Genomic DNA, 16,322 nt, shown 5'->3' on the forward strand with positions numbered 1-16,322 from the left:
ATCATTTCTAATTTAAAAAGGCAGGGGGGTTGGGGGAGAGTGGAGTTTTACTTTGGAATCCTGACAAACCAACAGGAGGCTGGAACTGGTTTGGAAAATGGAGAGAAAGTTAGTTTGTGTTGCTAGGCAACAGATTTCTGAGCTGAGCTCTCCCTTCCTAAAGACTGGTGTGATGCTTCGGTTCTGCAAATACTCACTATTTATTTACCAATTCCTTGTGACTGTTCTCAGAGTGAGACTTACTAAGCCAGAGGGAGAACAACATAGCCAATTAGAACATGATTAGGAAGCCAAAACTTGGGTGCTTAACAAGTATTTGCAGCATTGAAAATGGTACTTGGACAGAAGTGTGTTGCATTTTCCAGTATTATTCCTTATTAAAGCTTCTAATCTTAGAGAGTCATAGATGACCAATAAAAATGCATTGTAACAATGAAAATGTCTCACCAAAGACAAACAACTCTGAGGATAACTGGGGGTTGGGGGTGGGGGGAGCAAAAGGCCACCCAGAACTGAAGAAGTTGATGTATGTGCAAGGTCATGACCAACGTTAAAAGTCATGATATGTGTGCAAGAAAACACCCATGTTAAAGGATGAGATGTATGAGCCTGTACTCCACAGGAGACTGTCCTTCCATGCCATTTCTTCACACACACAAGGTGGGGCACTGCCTGCTTTGGGATTCAGGTTCCAACTCTCCAGTGAGTTGGCAGGAGGGGTAGATAAAGCAAGACTCTAGGGGATGGCTGGACAGGAGCTGACTGGCTGAGGTGGTATCCTGTGGCCTTTGGGGTGAAGCCCTCCTGTGGATCTCTCTCACAAAACTACTTCCTCAGTTCTCTTTACTGAGTCAGAGGAAGGGAGGGAAGTGATACTTCCAGCCCTTGAGAGAAAGCGGGGATTTGGTTAAATCCACAGGAGGGAGAGAACCAGCTTTGAGAAAGGAATCTTTGATCAATGGGATGAAGAGAAATCTTCCAGCCCACCCCACATCCCAGCCGCTTTGTAAGAATAAAAGGAAGGGAAATCAGGGCACAGCTGTTGTTGTTTAAAAACAAAACCTAAGAGGAAGAAAGAAAAGGACATGGAAAATTGCAGCTATCTTCTGGGTTGCAGGGAGAAGGAGGAAGAGTGGGGTGTGTCAGAGCTTGTCTCAGCGCTGGGGGACACTGCCTCGGCTGCTATTTGGGGTGTCTATAGTCTATTCTGGAGGAGACAGGGAGACTGTTACACAGCTGTTACTGTGCCTGTGGGAGATGTGTCTGTCAGATGGGAGGATGGAAACCGGCTTTGCCACATGCCTGCTGTGTGCGGGCTCTCCCTCCATGTCCCTGCTATTAATTCTTAAAGTTTTAATTACAAATGTGAACTCAGTGCATTGTGTCATAGATATGTCTTCATGGCTGCATGCTCTTGACATCTCTCTCTCTTTTTAAATTTTAAATCTATTTTCAAATTAGCATAGAAAGTATTCATATGGCCTTTTCATACATAATTTTTGCTGACCTTTCCAGCCTTTCTTCTCCCTGTACCCCCCATGCCCTTGCACACTGCACACTCTCTGGCGTAGCCTTATGTCATGTGTCCTCTTGCCTGCCTGCACTTCCTTACCACCCCTTCTCCCCTCTTTGGTCTTCGCCAGTGTGGCAGCCTTTAACAAACTCACCTCCACTTAGATGCATCAGGATCCACATATGAGAGAGAACCTGTGTAGTTTGAAAACTTTAGTCCCAGAGACCTGTTCAAATGCTATGTTTCTCTTGCAAATTTCACTTTTCTTTCTATCCAAATAAAATTCCCATTTTGTGTCAATGTCTTCTCTTTGACATGCAGTCATCAGATGACAAAAGTCTGTCTGGTTCTAGTTCCTGCTGTACTGTGAACAGAACGGCCTTAAACATGGACGCACAGGTATCTCTGTGATAGGTTAGAAAGTCCCTTGGGGATTTCCCAGGAGTGGAAGGGCTGGGTCTTATGGTAGTTCTAGTTTTAATTTTCTGAGGAACCTCCTCACTAGTTTCCATTGTGGCCATCCTGCTTCCTTCCACCAGCAGAGAGCAGGGAAATTTTCCTTTCCCACACCCTTGCCACCATCTGTTATCATCTGTTTCCTGATGTCATAGGATCTCCATTATAAACAGAACCACATCCTAGAAATTCATAATGTATGAAGCTGCCAAGAATCGTGGAGATTCCCTGTCCCTGTCTGAAGGGCTGTCAGGTAGGTAGGCTCAGGAGGGTGAGTGCATCATCTCACATGCTCAAGCACAGCACCATCCCAAGGCCTCAGTTCCTCCTGGTGGCTCTTTCCAGAAGTGTTTTCTTTGCTTCTTGTTGCTTTCCTGTTTCAGGTGTTAATGTGAGCAAGCAGACATGTTCTGCTTTTTCTGAGCTTCTGTGAAGCGCAGTGCAGGTGGGCAGGTCTTTCTGTGTTTTCCCTGAAAACAACAAAGGCTTAAGGTATAGAAATGCCTAGTGGCTAATATACCACTGGCACTTGTGTGTTAATGTGTGATGTATATTTGAGGGTGTCTATGCATGCCTTTGTTAAAGTTTCTATTTCTATGAACATCATGACCAAAGCAACTTTGGTAGAAAACAGTTTGTTTGCCTCATAGTTCCACATTATAGACCATCACTGCAGGAAGTCAGAACAGGAATTCAAACAGAGCAGGGACTTGGAGTTAAGGCTAATGCAGAGGCCACAGAAGGGTGCTGCTTACTGGCTTGCTTTCCAGAGCTTTCTAAGCATGATTTATTATAGAGCCAGAACACTAACCCAGGAGTGGCACCACCCACATGGGCTGAGTCTTTCCACAACAATCACTAATTAAGAAAATACCCTACAGGTTTGCCTACAGCCCAATCTTATGGGGCATTTTCTTAATTGAAGTTCCCGCCTCCTAAGATGATTTTTAGTTTTTGTCAAGTTGTTATAAAATTAGTTAGAACGATGTATGAATGTGAGTGTGACCAAGTGTGTGAGTATGGGTATGAATTTGTTCATGTGAATCTTCATGTGTCTGAGTGCACATGTGAGTAAATATTCCATGTGTGATTCTGTTATGTGTGTATTCATGTATGTGATTGCATGTACGAATATGTGACTGTGTTTCTAGGTGTGTGTTCCTCACTGTGTGTTTCTGACTTCCTGTGTACATGGGAAGATAGAGGTCAGTCTTAAGTGTCCTTCCATGGGCTCTGTCCATCTCGTGTTTTGAGAAAGGGTCTCTTACTGGCCTGAAGCTCACCAACTAGATCAGGCTGGGTGACCTTTGAGTCCCAGAGATCTTCCTCTCTCTGCCTCCCCAGTGTTAGGATTACTACCACATGCCATCATAAATAGCTTTTCCACATGGCTCCTGGGTCTTAGGCTCTCAAGCTGGTGCGGCAGCACTTCACTGACCAAACCATCTCTCCAGACCTTCTTCCGCTCCTTCTTATGAACGTTGTAACCTTCAGTTCTTCAAACTTTCAATGAACTTCAAAGTTCTCCAGTTAAGTTGTACAATATTTGGAATTCCCTTTCTACTCTGCCACTTAGATGAGAGGAGTATGTTTGCATGGCTGCACACCTGTCTAGTGAAAAATACATGGGTGAGAGAGTCACCCTGGAAGGCTCTTGGTGATAAGGCCTTGCCATTGCTAATTGCTGCCTACCCTTCTGGGGTCTGAGCTAGAGCTTCTTTGTCCAAATACCTGGAAGGCTGAGCTTGCCATGAGGATGCAGGTCACAGCTGCCAGTCAGATCAATCTGCAGGGTAAGGAATGAGGAGTGCAGGGAGAACAGCCTCCTTGATTAGCACCCCTGTGACTCCAGACTGGAAGCATTCCATAGCCCAATTCCAAGTGCATCCCTGGGGACCAGGGGATTTCTTTGACACAGAAGATGTAGATTCCACGGGAAATCCCATGGGCAGCACCAGGGCTCAGTTCTGTTGACTCTTAGCTGGCTCTGCTGGCCAAGCTGGCCATCTTTCCCCCCAGGACCTATTGGTTGCCTTCATATGGTTTTCTACTCTGCTTTGTGGAGCTTCACCTGTCAGGACACTGCTGTGAAAGCATCAATCACACAGGGCCCTCAGCTCTTTATCTCCACTGAGCATCGCTGGCTGCAAGGACCTCTGGTTCATAACCAGTTGTATCGATCAGAGCTGTCTGGGGGCTGGCCCTAATGGATACACTGAATAGAGTTAGCCATTAAGCATGGAGCTAAATAGTTCATTTTCCTCCATGAGACAGAATAAGATCACTCGGAGGGAGCATTTGGTATTGAAATCGCAATAGCTAAAATGCCACGGAGCTTTAAAAAAATTAAGTTTTCAGAATTGATTATAATATTTCTAAAGAGATTCTTTACCTTTTCACAAAATCAAACTTTGCACTTGGACTTGTCAGGCGTCCGCTTTTAGAGAAACCTGTTTTTATGGCTCTGTCTGATTAATGGAAGGAGCCCTTTTCTTCACTGTAATAAAAACCAGGCTGTCTTAACAGTGCCCTTCGAAACAGAAATCAAGAGATGATTTGAGCAGAATATTAACGCTGCTCTTTTAGACTTCTGGGTTTTATCCTATTTTAATAAACTAATTTAAGGCTGATCTCTCTAAAACACAATCTACATTTGTGGAAATGTGAGTGTTTATCACAGGGTTCGATGGTGATCTCCTGACACTTCTTATTCAGGGAAAGCAGAGGGAAGGCAGGCAGCAACCATATTCTTTTGTGCACTGTGTGTGCTTGAATGAGCCAGATGGATGCATGATTAGATGGATTTGGGCTTCTCAGTCATTGTACTGCAGCTATTGTTACACTTTAGAATTCACGGGGCATCATTTTTAATTCAAGAGCAGAGTGGATCTCATCTTTGGAATGGCTTTTCCAGTATCTTTTAGAATAAGGCCATGATCCCAGAAAACAACTCAGGCTTCTTTTGCTATGCATGGGTTTGATTTAACCCCACCCAACAGGAAATCTTAACAGTTCTGTTAATTAGGGTGTTTCCCAGCAGCTCTGAGGCCCCAAAGCTCAGCAGGCATCAGAATTACTTTAATACCTTCCCCATTAAAATCCCTTGTGAGCCAGGAACCTGAGCCACACTGCAGAAGTTGATCAGTTTACTCCAGTTTAACACTGTTTCTCACCATCATTTTTCATTCCACTGTGCAAGAGTCATTATCCTTCATCATTCTCCTTTCTCACAATATTTTAATCTCTCCCACACACTACAAAAATCCCTACCACACGTGGTTGTGTGAGCTTTGCACCATGGCTTCCAAGTAGCTGCCCCTCTATCTCACTTCTATATAGTTGAGCTTGGGTGTAAGAGAGGGTCCATGCAAATGAATGGAAACAAAGTGGTAACAGTTAGGTGGGTAAAGGCACCAAGCCAAAAAAAAAATGATGACCTGAATTGAATCTCCGAGACTTACATGGTGGAAAGAGTGAACTGGCTCCTACTGACCTCCATACCTCCATGTGCATACATGTGCATGCACATACATACACAAGTAAAAAGAAGAGGAAGAGAAAGAAGAAGCATGAGGGGGAGTAGGAAAAGAAGGAGGAGGAAGAAAAAGGAGGAAGAGAAAGGAGGAGAAAGAAAAAGGAGGAAAAGGGAGGAGGAGGAGGAGGAGGAGGAGGAGGAGGAGAAGAAGAAGAAGAAGGAGAAGAAGAAGAAGAAGAAGAAGAAGAAGAAGAAGAAGAAGAAGAAGAAGAAGAAGAAGAAGAAGAAGAAGAAGAAGAAGAAGAAGAAGAAGAAGAAGAAGAAGAAGAAGAAGAAGAAGAAGAAGAAGAAGAAGAAGAAGAAGAAGAAGAAGAAGAAGAAGAAGAAGAAGAAGAAGAAGAAGAAGAAGAAAAGAAGAAGAAGAAGGAAGAGCAGCTGTGCTTTAGCTATGGGGAAAACTAGGTTTCTGAGGTTACAGATTGCTCTAAAGATCTTCTGTGAGTAACAGAATAATTCCAATAAACTTCAGCTGACCAATCCCCTCACTTTACAATGTAACAATTATGAAAAATGTACCCTACAGAAAGTTGAATGTGACTGGCTCAAGGTCAGACAGCCAGTAAGGAAGGGATACAGGAACTGAACAGAAGGAAGTTGGTCCTGGCAGCCATGGTCACCATCATTGTGTTCTACACTTACATCCAAACCATTCCTTTTTCCCTGACAGCTCTCTTCCCATGGACCAGCCCTCTGGAAAACCCCAGTGCTTACCACCATGTGCATCATTGTTTTTTAAACCATTCTTCTTGATGGTCCTTGGGTGATATTATCTCATTTTTGATATTTCAAGAACTCCTTAGAAATCACATCTAAAATGCAGATTTGAGCTGGAGATATAACTTAAAACGTTTGTTCAGCACATGGAGTGGACCAAAAAATTTCATCCTCAGAACCATAGAAACTGAGGGTGGTACCTACTCTTATATTTTCTATACTCTGGAGGTCAGGATGATCAGAAGTTTAACTCATCTTTGGCTACCTAAAGAGTTTCAGGCCAGCATAGCATACATGAGATGCCATAAAAAACCAACCAAACAAACAAACAAAAAACAAAACAAAACAAAAAACACACAAAAAACAAAACAAAACAAAAACAAAGAGAAATGTAGATTTCCATTCTCAGTACCTGGGAAGGGAGGATTTAAATGTTCTAAGAGGGGTTCTGAGATCTAGTGACACTTGGTCACTGTGCTTTTGGCATCTTTGACCCTCTTTCTCTTGGTGGCCCCACTTCTATTGGAGAAGTACTGTACTTTGTTTTTCTGCATTACTGGGCTTTCTGCTGAAGACTCTCTTCATGACGAATCTTCACCCTTGATAGTCAAAAAATGCCCACTCATTAGCTCCACACCCAGAGGTTGTGCTGTTCCTTTTGGAGAGCATCTTGACAATCATCAGTTGATTAACAAATTACCCATGCTTTTAAGTACAGAAGCAAGAATTTTATGTATGCATTATGCTTGAACTATTTTATTTGCACCTTTCTTAATTAAGGTAATTACAAAAATATGTGCAAGGCCATGAAACCATTTATAAAGGTAAAACTTGGGCTAGAAAACATGATAGGGTAGGGGTAGGGTAGTTTAGTTGAAGCATGTGCTTAACATCTATGGAAACTTGGGTTGGGTTTCCAGAACCTAAGTAAATATATAAATACACAAGATCAAGGTTGACTGCATTTATACTAAATGTGTGTTGTGCAATCCAATATATATTGCTAGACTTGAGCAGATTAACAATAATCTGATTAACAAATCACCCATGCTAGGAACTTCCTTCTTTAACTTAAAACAAACAAACAAAAACCTCTTATTTACTAATCTCTCAACCTCCAATTTGTGCTGTAGCTTATGAACTTCCTAGTAATTCAAGCAAATAAGCAACATGATCAGTACCATGATTCTTCATGATAAATAACTGCCTAGGAGTTTGACCAAGACCCAAGACCCAAGACACCATAACTATGGCAGTAATTTCACAGTGACCAATCATGGAGTTCATCTGATGTCACTTGAACACCCTCTATATAACTCCATAGTATAGTGGCAAAAACAGTGACAAATGTAATCCATGGTAAGGTTGGTTCTCCAGTAGCCTCAGATGCATTTAAAGAATGTAGACTATAGGTTAGGTGTAGATTTATGTTAAGACGATACATGATTGGACAGGAGAGAGGTAGGCAGTAAAAGGTCAAGGAGTGGAAGTAGAGGCAGGAGGCAGGAGGGGATTTCTGGAAGAATCAAGATGGATATGGAGAAGGCTGATTTAGATCTAGATGGACTTAGTTGGTGATAGGTAGATATGAATATTTTTAAGGGATTTTATAGATTAGAAAGCTATCTGTTGCTTAAATGTAAATGTTTTTAATATTTGCAGTTGATAGCCAAAAGAAAGAAAAATATGTTGTGGCATGTTAAAATTTCACACAATTCAAATTTCAGTTTTCATATATCTCATCAAATTTCATTATATTTATTTTCAAGTGACCTAAAGGACTTTTGGACTATGTGAGCAAACTCACCATTATGACAGAAACCATATGTCCCATAAGGCCTAGGTCTAGATTCTCTGGTCCTTACAATGCTTCTCCCTCATTCTGATTAGTGGGAATGGATCCTGCCTTTCTTGACTGACCTTTGCTTGAGACACAAAGGTAACAGGTAACATGTTAAAGGGGATGGTCCCTGACAAACATGTTAGAGATCTGGTGTTCTGTTTTGAAACTGGCAGCTGAGCTGTGTGTTATATAGGGATACTCCTTCATGGTAGAACACAGAGAGCTTTATGGCATGTGTTCCAAGTGTATAATAGCTGCAAGCACACATATACATGGAAAGAGCTATTACACCAGAAGTATCAGCCAGCAAACACTGTCCTCTGTTATCCACTGGCTGCTACTTGGTATCTACTTTCTCCTCTGGCAGCCATTTCTGATGGACAGGTGGGGATCCAACACTATAGGTTTAAGGACAATATATGTGGGAAAACCTAACTATTTGATAGTCATTAATTGAATCTTTTCCTAGGAATGACTGTCTGATGTGGTTGGATTTTTACTTACGGAATAGTTTCCCAGCTTAAAAGGCCAGTGTTTTATGCAAACAGTTGGTGAAATGACTACTTTATAGCTGGAGAGAATTTTGACTTCATCATTACATATCTGGCGTCTGAAATTTCACAGGGACAGGGGAGTGTAGAAATGACTCAATTAGCAACAAGCATCTCTATAACTCTTATCACAATAACACACTTGACACAGTCTGGCATCTACATATGTGTGTTCCTTGAAGTGCAAAATGTAAACATCACTAACTAGGCTGTGTTTGGTTCATCAGAGTAAGCATGTAGCAGTCTCACAAGCATAGATGTCAGTGTGACAACAAAATCTCAAAAAGGTGTTCTTTCAGTTTTTAAAACATATATTAGACTATAAAACTTGGGAGGGTAGTTACCCCCTAAGGTTCTGAAAGTCTAGGGAAGGCTGTGCTGGTTTTGGCTGTCAGTCTGTGTTTAAAGATGCCACTAGTAATTCATAGCCAGGAAATGCCTGCCTGACTTGTGGACCCCTGGTGCTAATCGGATCCATGGGTTTCTGTAAAGTCCCTGCCTGTCATCAGCTTGGCAGTCGATGACACCAAAGCTCTGAAGACTCCAGTAGTAACTTAAAAATAGCCTGTCTGGTATCTTTCTATTTAGTACGAGGCAACAGTTCTGAGTTTTTAAAGGTGGAATTCAGCTCTTTTATGGTCTCCATATAACCTTTAACTGGGAGGCAAGCTTTTAAAGAATGAGGCCAAGTTCCATCCTGAAAGACACCCTTTCTTCTAGAAAAGCCAGTTAGAATTCTAATAGGCAGAGCTGGCCCAGAAGCTCCAGCATAAACAATTCTAGGATTCTTGTTCCCTAAGAATGGACTTGTTTCATACCTTCGATAGAAGATGCTGTTTCAGGAATAAAGTCACCGATCTTCTGAGTGGGGTGCCCATCTTTTGGATGAAAAGCTCATCTTTGGAAGCCAAGTTAGGAATGTAAGGCAGAGATCCAATTGCCAGCTACTCTGGCTGCTGACTACAGCACCAGTTTCCTTGGGGTTGTTTTCCCGTGCTGCCTTAGCTTGGAAGCTTGCTGTTTGTCCACAGTGGGAGAGCCTGTGATTTTAGAGCAGAGACTGGCCTTTGACAATGCCCTGACCTTGGGGAAATGAATGCTTTTGGATGTGTCCCAGCACACACAGCATTGATGTTCTCTGGTAGCAGGAAAGAAGTGGCAGGTGTCCTTTCTAACCAGGTATCATAAGGAGCCATTGCAATGTAGGGTTTTAGGTTTCTCACCCGAGGTCTCTCACTACTTCCAGTTGGGTAGAAACAGTAGATACACCTGGAGTTATTGTCTAACTATTCTTGTGCTACTGATGTCAGAGAGTCTTTGTTACACATACACTCATAGCTACATGTATATAGCAGGAAAGGTTGCCCTTTCCCTAAACACTCTCCTTACTGACCTCACCATGCCCCAAGGACATAGAAATTATGGTGAAATGTGGTGGTAAAGATGAACTTGAGTTCCAGAAGCAAAATTTCCATGGTACTCCAGTACACCCTTACCCTAACTGGATGCTTACCATTCTGTATTAGTAAGGGTTCTCTAGAGTCACAAAACTAGTGGGTAGTCTCTATATAGTAAGGGAATTTATTATGATGACTTACAGTCTGTAGTCCAACTCCCCAACAATGGTCAGCTGTGAATGGAAGTGCAAGGATCCATTAGTGGCTCAGTCCCAGAAGGCAATCAGATGAAGAAGAAAGAATCTTCCTTTTTCCAATGTCCCTATGTAGGTCTCCAGTAGAAGGTATGGACCAGATTAAAGGTGTGTACCACCATGCCTGGATCAGGGACTTGCTTTGTCTCAGATGACCTTAAACTCACAGATCTCCTTCCTTAGTGTCCTGGGATTCATAGTCACTATGCCTCAAGATCTCCATGCCAAGATCCAGGTCATAAACTTGTGTCTCCCAGCCTCAAGATCAGGATCACAGGTGAGCCTTTCAATTCTGGATTATAGTTCATTCCAGATCTAATTAAGGTGACAACCAGGAATACCCATTACACACCCAGTTCCCATTGACCAAAGCCAACACTAGGATGATTTCATGGATGCTACTTGGGATCTTGGACCACAGAAGATTTTATCCAGGCACCAAAATAGACATCAAGGAAGGACTTGTTAAACCTCTTAGCCTTGCCTTCTGCTCCTCAGATACCAGGGACATTCCCTCTGGGATGTCTTTTTGATGCCTGACTTGTTTAGACTTGAATAACCCCAGCAACTTGTTTCTTCCCCCAGAAATTTGTAATATTTTCATTTTGATTCTTAAAAAAAGATATTTCTTGATTTATTTCATCTTCCCTAAAAATTTCTGAGCCAGCCTCCTGCTATGGCACCTTGACCTTCTCTTTGATGTTTTCTGAGAACCCAGGAAACAGGAAGTTTGCCAGCAGGAAGTTGAGGGCTTCCTATATCTCTGCCTTTTAGACTCTGTTTTGTTAAACTTTGTTCAAGGTTCCTCTTCATGATTCACTGTTGATATACATTCTCTTCATTACTTTCTCAGATAATATTGTGTAATAAAGATGGAATGGGGCAGAAGGGAGCCCCCTTCTCATGATACTCACTATGAGTAGATGCTGAGTCTTGGGCATGTCTAGTTATTATTAGATATAAAAAATAAAGATTTTAGGGGCTCTGAGACTTTTCCAAAACACCCATTTTTGAGAAAGTAGGCAAAGACAGAATTTACTAGAATGTGAGACTCTAAAGACACAGAAATGGCTGAAGTCAAACTCAGAGACCTTCCAGTTATTCCAATGCTATGAGATTCCACCTGTGCCTGGAATCTCATGAAACAATGGCCCAGAGTAATTCTCAGAAAAACCACAGAATATACTGACTGATAGCCACCTGGCCCTATAGAAAGCCCTAGATAGAGTCCTGATACATTGCATAATTAGCTCATGCTCTAATCACTCAATTCTGAGAAACAAAACAAAGACAAAACCTCACAGAATTTTCTGGCTCACAGCCACAAGGTCTCATGGAAAAGACCCAAATATGCATCATCATCAGCCTAAACCCCCTTATCCAATGAATCCAGAGGTCACTGTAACCCAAAAATGCAACATCACCACTCCATGTTGTTGCTGAATTCTGCCCACTGTAAAGGGAAAAAGATGTGTGCTTTTAGAGTTCGGGGTTGATTCTCCCTTCGAGGATGAGCAATCCCATACGTATAGAAGTAAACCTTTTGTTATTACAGCAGTCTATTGTCTAGTTGTGTTCTATGGGTCTCACTCCTGAGCTAAGACTCCTCGGGGTCTTACAACAATTAGAAGGTACAATGAGGGAGAGACTTCTAAGCAGATGGAGATGCTGCCTTCCTCAGACATGAGATGAGGCTTTGGAACTGAAAATGCAGATTTTACTAGATGAGATCCTTGACTTGAACTTATTTCCTCTTGGGCACAACTTTGGTCACCTCCCTGGTGACATTTCTTTCCTTTTACCACCGATTCTCTTATCAGGGCTGGATGACACCCTTAAAATCATTTTGCTTGGCTTCCATTAAGTTAGATAAGAAGACCCTCACCCTAGAGAAGCTTTCCCCTTAATCTTCCCCTTAATCAGACAGATTCTTTTCTTCTAGGGTCCCAAGCTAAGGCTGTTCTCCTGTAGACAATAGGAGAAGGTTTGGAACCCAGCAAATGGCAAATCCTCCTTAGGCAACAGCTTCTATGACTGAGTAGACAAAAATGTGGGCTCAGTGTGCCAAATGGCAAGGGAAGGAATTTGCAGCATGAGAGAAGAAATGAAAGATAAACCTTCAATTAGTTTTCCTTTTCTGGAGAAAAATCGAAATTAACATAGCATGCAACACCAAATTAAGTGATTTAACTTGGAAGCTGCAGTCATTAGCATCTTCTGGGCTGTCTCTTCCTTATAATCCATGGCATTTATTTCTAGGAATTAAGGTTTAGGGCTGCCAAGATGGCTCAAGTGGTAAATGCAGTTGCTGCTAACCTTGATAACCAGGGTTCAATCTCTGGAACCCACATGGTAGAAGGAGAGAACAGAATTCTACACATCCAGTCCTCTACATGGATGCCATGGCAAGCACATAGAAACACACACACACAGGCACACACAGATGCACACACACATGCACATGTGCATACATATACAAACAAAAATTATATCTAATCCATTTTAAAATAAGGCTTTGAGTCAGATGCCTGCCTGCTAGGTACCAGTCTCTGGTTGTGAATGTCCAGGACTATGTTCCTTCCGACTCCTAAATTGCTGTTGCGCTATTCTGTGGACTATTTATTGCTGAGTCACTGTAATTTCACTGGTGTGTATGTGAGAAAAGATTGTTGAAAATGTGATACCTGTGCAATGAGACTCCTCTTCACTCTTTATTTGCTATAAACTCACACAAATTCATAGCTTAATATTAACTCTAAGCTATGACACACTAGTAATAATAAATCAAAATAAAGGTTCCTTCTTGCCTCAAAAGGTATAGGTATCCCATGTTACCTGTATTTGGGTCACTCCAAGGAGGTAAATTATGCTATATACCCTTTGTTTCAGTCATTCCCTTCCTTTAGAAACCTTGGCTATAGTCTGAACTATGTGTCATTGACTAATCCTGTTAGCTACATCTGAGTAGGTGGTGGGCAGTCATCCCTCCCTCTATATGCATGCACACATGTACTCACATACATAGGAGCACACACACACACACACACACACACACACACACACACAAGCAAAGAACTGTGTAGCCTTAGCACTCCTCAAGAGTGGGCAGATTCAATGTGGCAGAAATCCTCTGGGCTGACCTTGCTTCAAGCCACAGTTTTTATGGTAAGCACAGGAACTAATACTGACAGACAATACTAACACTGCTGTCTGTGCTGTGAGGAATAAAATTCTTTGTGTCTTACCCATGATTCTAGTATTTTCTATCAAAATCCATCCATTGCATGAATATATCAAAATATGCTAAGGATGATGAGTTGATGTCCCAGAAGGTAAGGCCACCTGATGCTACCTGGAAACCTGAACTTGGTCCCTGGGACCCACAGAGAGGAACGAGAGAAGTAACTCTCACAATTTGTCCCATGATCTCTACATGTGTACTATGTTGTACACAAGTCTTCCCCTTCCACATATGCACATAAAATACATAAGCAGAATAAGAAATGGAAGATACTCAGAGAAAGATGTAATCTTAGATCATTATAGCATGTTCATTTCCTCCTAGTGTATGTGTGTGTGTGTGTGTGTGTGTGTGTGTATGTATGTCTGTATGTATGTATGTATGTAGGTTGGAGGACAAATACTGGTGGTGTTCCTCAGGCAAAGTCCACCTTATTATTGAGACGGTCTCCCACTGGCCTGAAGCTCACCAGGCAGTCTAGGCTAGCTGATCATTAAGCCCTAGGGTTCTATCTCCTCCACACATATTGATTTTTTAAAATGTGGGAACTAGGGATTGAACCCAGGTCCTCATACTAGTGTGGCAAACATTTTACCAAGCCATCTTCACAGAATCTGGCAGGTTCTTGATAAGGTGAAGATATATTCTCTCTGAGGCCTCTCCAACTTTTGAAGACAGAGCAGAGGTCTATGAACAGTGAACTCACTCTGGGAGACATTTTTGTAGGCTGTGACAATGGTCTGAAGGGTCCTATCTTCTGCTATAAGGGATTTTTACATATATTTAGTCTTAATCTCTGTGTTCTTGTACACAGTTCTTAAAACATACAAAATGTAAAAAGTATGAGTATCTGTGTGTATACTCATGAGATGACTAATGGAGCTATCTTGTGACTAGAGAGGATTGGAACATCCAGTATCCTCCCTCCTATTCCCAGCCATCACCTGCCATCAACAAAGTAGGTTGAGTTGACCCTGCCAATGGCCAATAACTTAATCACAATGGAGCCTCCTCAGCATGCAAAATTAGGGGCTTCTGGAACTTCTTGGTTGTTGAACCTGTGGGGTGCTGGAAGGGTCATGGCTTGTAGGGGGCCTGTGTATCTAACACTTTCCCTTCATACTTTACTAATGATAATAAATAAATGTGGTATGTCTCCTAAGGCCAATGACTTAAAGCATTGGTCTTCATCTAGGTGAATATTTTAAGAGTTAGGACTTTGTAGGAAGAGCTTAGGTCTCTGGAGGGTGCTCACACAGAGGATTATGGGACCCACATCTCTTCTTCACTCTCTTGCTTTCCTAGCTATTAGTGAGCGGTTTTACTCGACCCTATATTTCAATCATGAGGTACTATTTCACTCAAATCCACAGAGCCAGGACAAACCTTTACCTCTCTACAAACTGATGGGAAGATAACACATTTGCCTTAGGCACAGTTCATTTGGATTTCTCCTGTGTTCTTTACTGTACCCTTTGTAACTGGCTACCACAAGTAAAACAATACCTCAGGTGACCCAGTGGTCACCAAGGCTCCTTTCTCATATTTGATTATCTTGTGGGCAAGTTCTAGATGTATAACTGATGCTCAGAAAGGTTTTTGAGAGACCACTTCTAACTCCCCACATCATAGTGTTTCCAACTTGAATCACAGGAATCAATACAAATATCAGATGGCTAGTGGAGAAACGGAAGCAATAATGACTAGAGTCAGAAGGGAACCTGCAGGTAGGACCAGCATGAAGATGGGTTATGTGGGAACCTGGGAATCTGATCTCTTTTGTGGGACTCAAGCCTCAGAGGAGTTGGAGGTGAAAATATTTACTCACCTGTGAACTTGGTGATAACTCATGCCTGACCCATCTCCTCCTTCACTCTCCAAAGTGTGTAGGGCACCAATGAATGCCAATAAAGAGGGGAGGCACACCAGGGAGATACAGTAGTAGGGGAATATTCAAATGGAGAGAGAAAAAAGGGTGAGTTTAATTAGCTTGAGGTCTGTGGACTTGGCAGAACTGTCCTAGCTCAGAGGGAGGTGAGCAGGAAGGAAGTGTGGGCGCCTGCTCCTTGACAGGAAATGAACTTTCTAAATCTTCATTACTTTTTGGCTTTTCTTTTCTTCTTCCCACAACTTTGCCATCTGACTTTGGCACCCATTCTTGTTCTTTCAGTCCCTTAAAGTGAGGCCACCTGTGCACATTGAGAACATGTGCTTTGAATCTAGATGTTCTGTCTAGAATCAGGGAAGTTTCAACAGAGTGGAGTATGTCCAAGAATCTCCATCGACTTGAACAATATGACCACAGTTGACAAAGATAGTCATTGGGCTGAGAAGTGACCTTGTTCAAGGACAATTCAAAGCCAGGAGTGTTTGATACTTGAAGTACAGCTCTGACATGGTAATTCACTTCTTTAACTGAGGGCTACAATCTTCAGGAGGGTTTTCCCCCAACTAGTGTGTACTTGTTATATCTGTGTTGTGTTCTTGTCTGGCCTTGGCAAAGAGATAGTGAGAAGTGCACTTGGGCCATATGTGTGTTGGTGACCAAGAATAAATTATGACCATTCACAAACATTTGTAGAGAATGGCTTCACAAAGCAAGCTCCAGATCCTGACATTTGCCACAAGGATATGGAGACTCCAGATGTACATACTGATAACTGTGCAGGCTCAACAAAGCTGTCTGAGACAAAATAATAAGGGCTACTCTACAACTTCTTGGTGCCCCATTGTCTAGATAAGTTCCATACCTTGATTGCCTGTTATTCCCACTTTGAAAAAAACCAAGTCAGTATGGATGAAAACTGACAATTGACAA

The sequence above is a fragment of the Micromys minutus genome, assembly GCF_963924665.1.
Source record: "Micromys minutus genome assembly, chromosome: 24".
Lineage (NCBI taxonomy): Eukaryota > Metazoa > Chordata > Mammalia > Rodentia > Muridae > Micromys > Micromys minutus.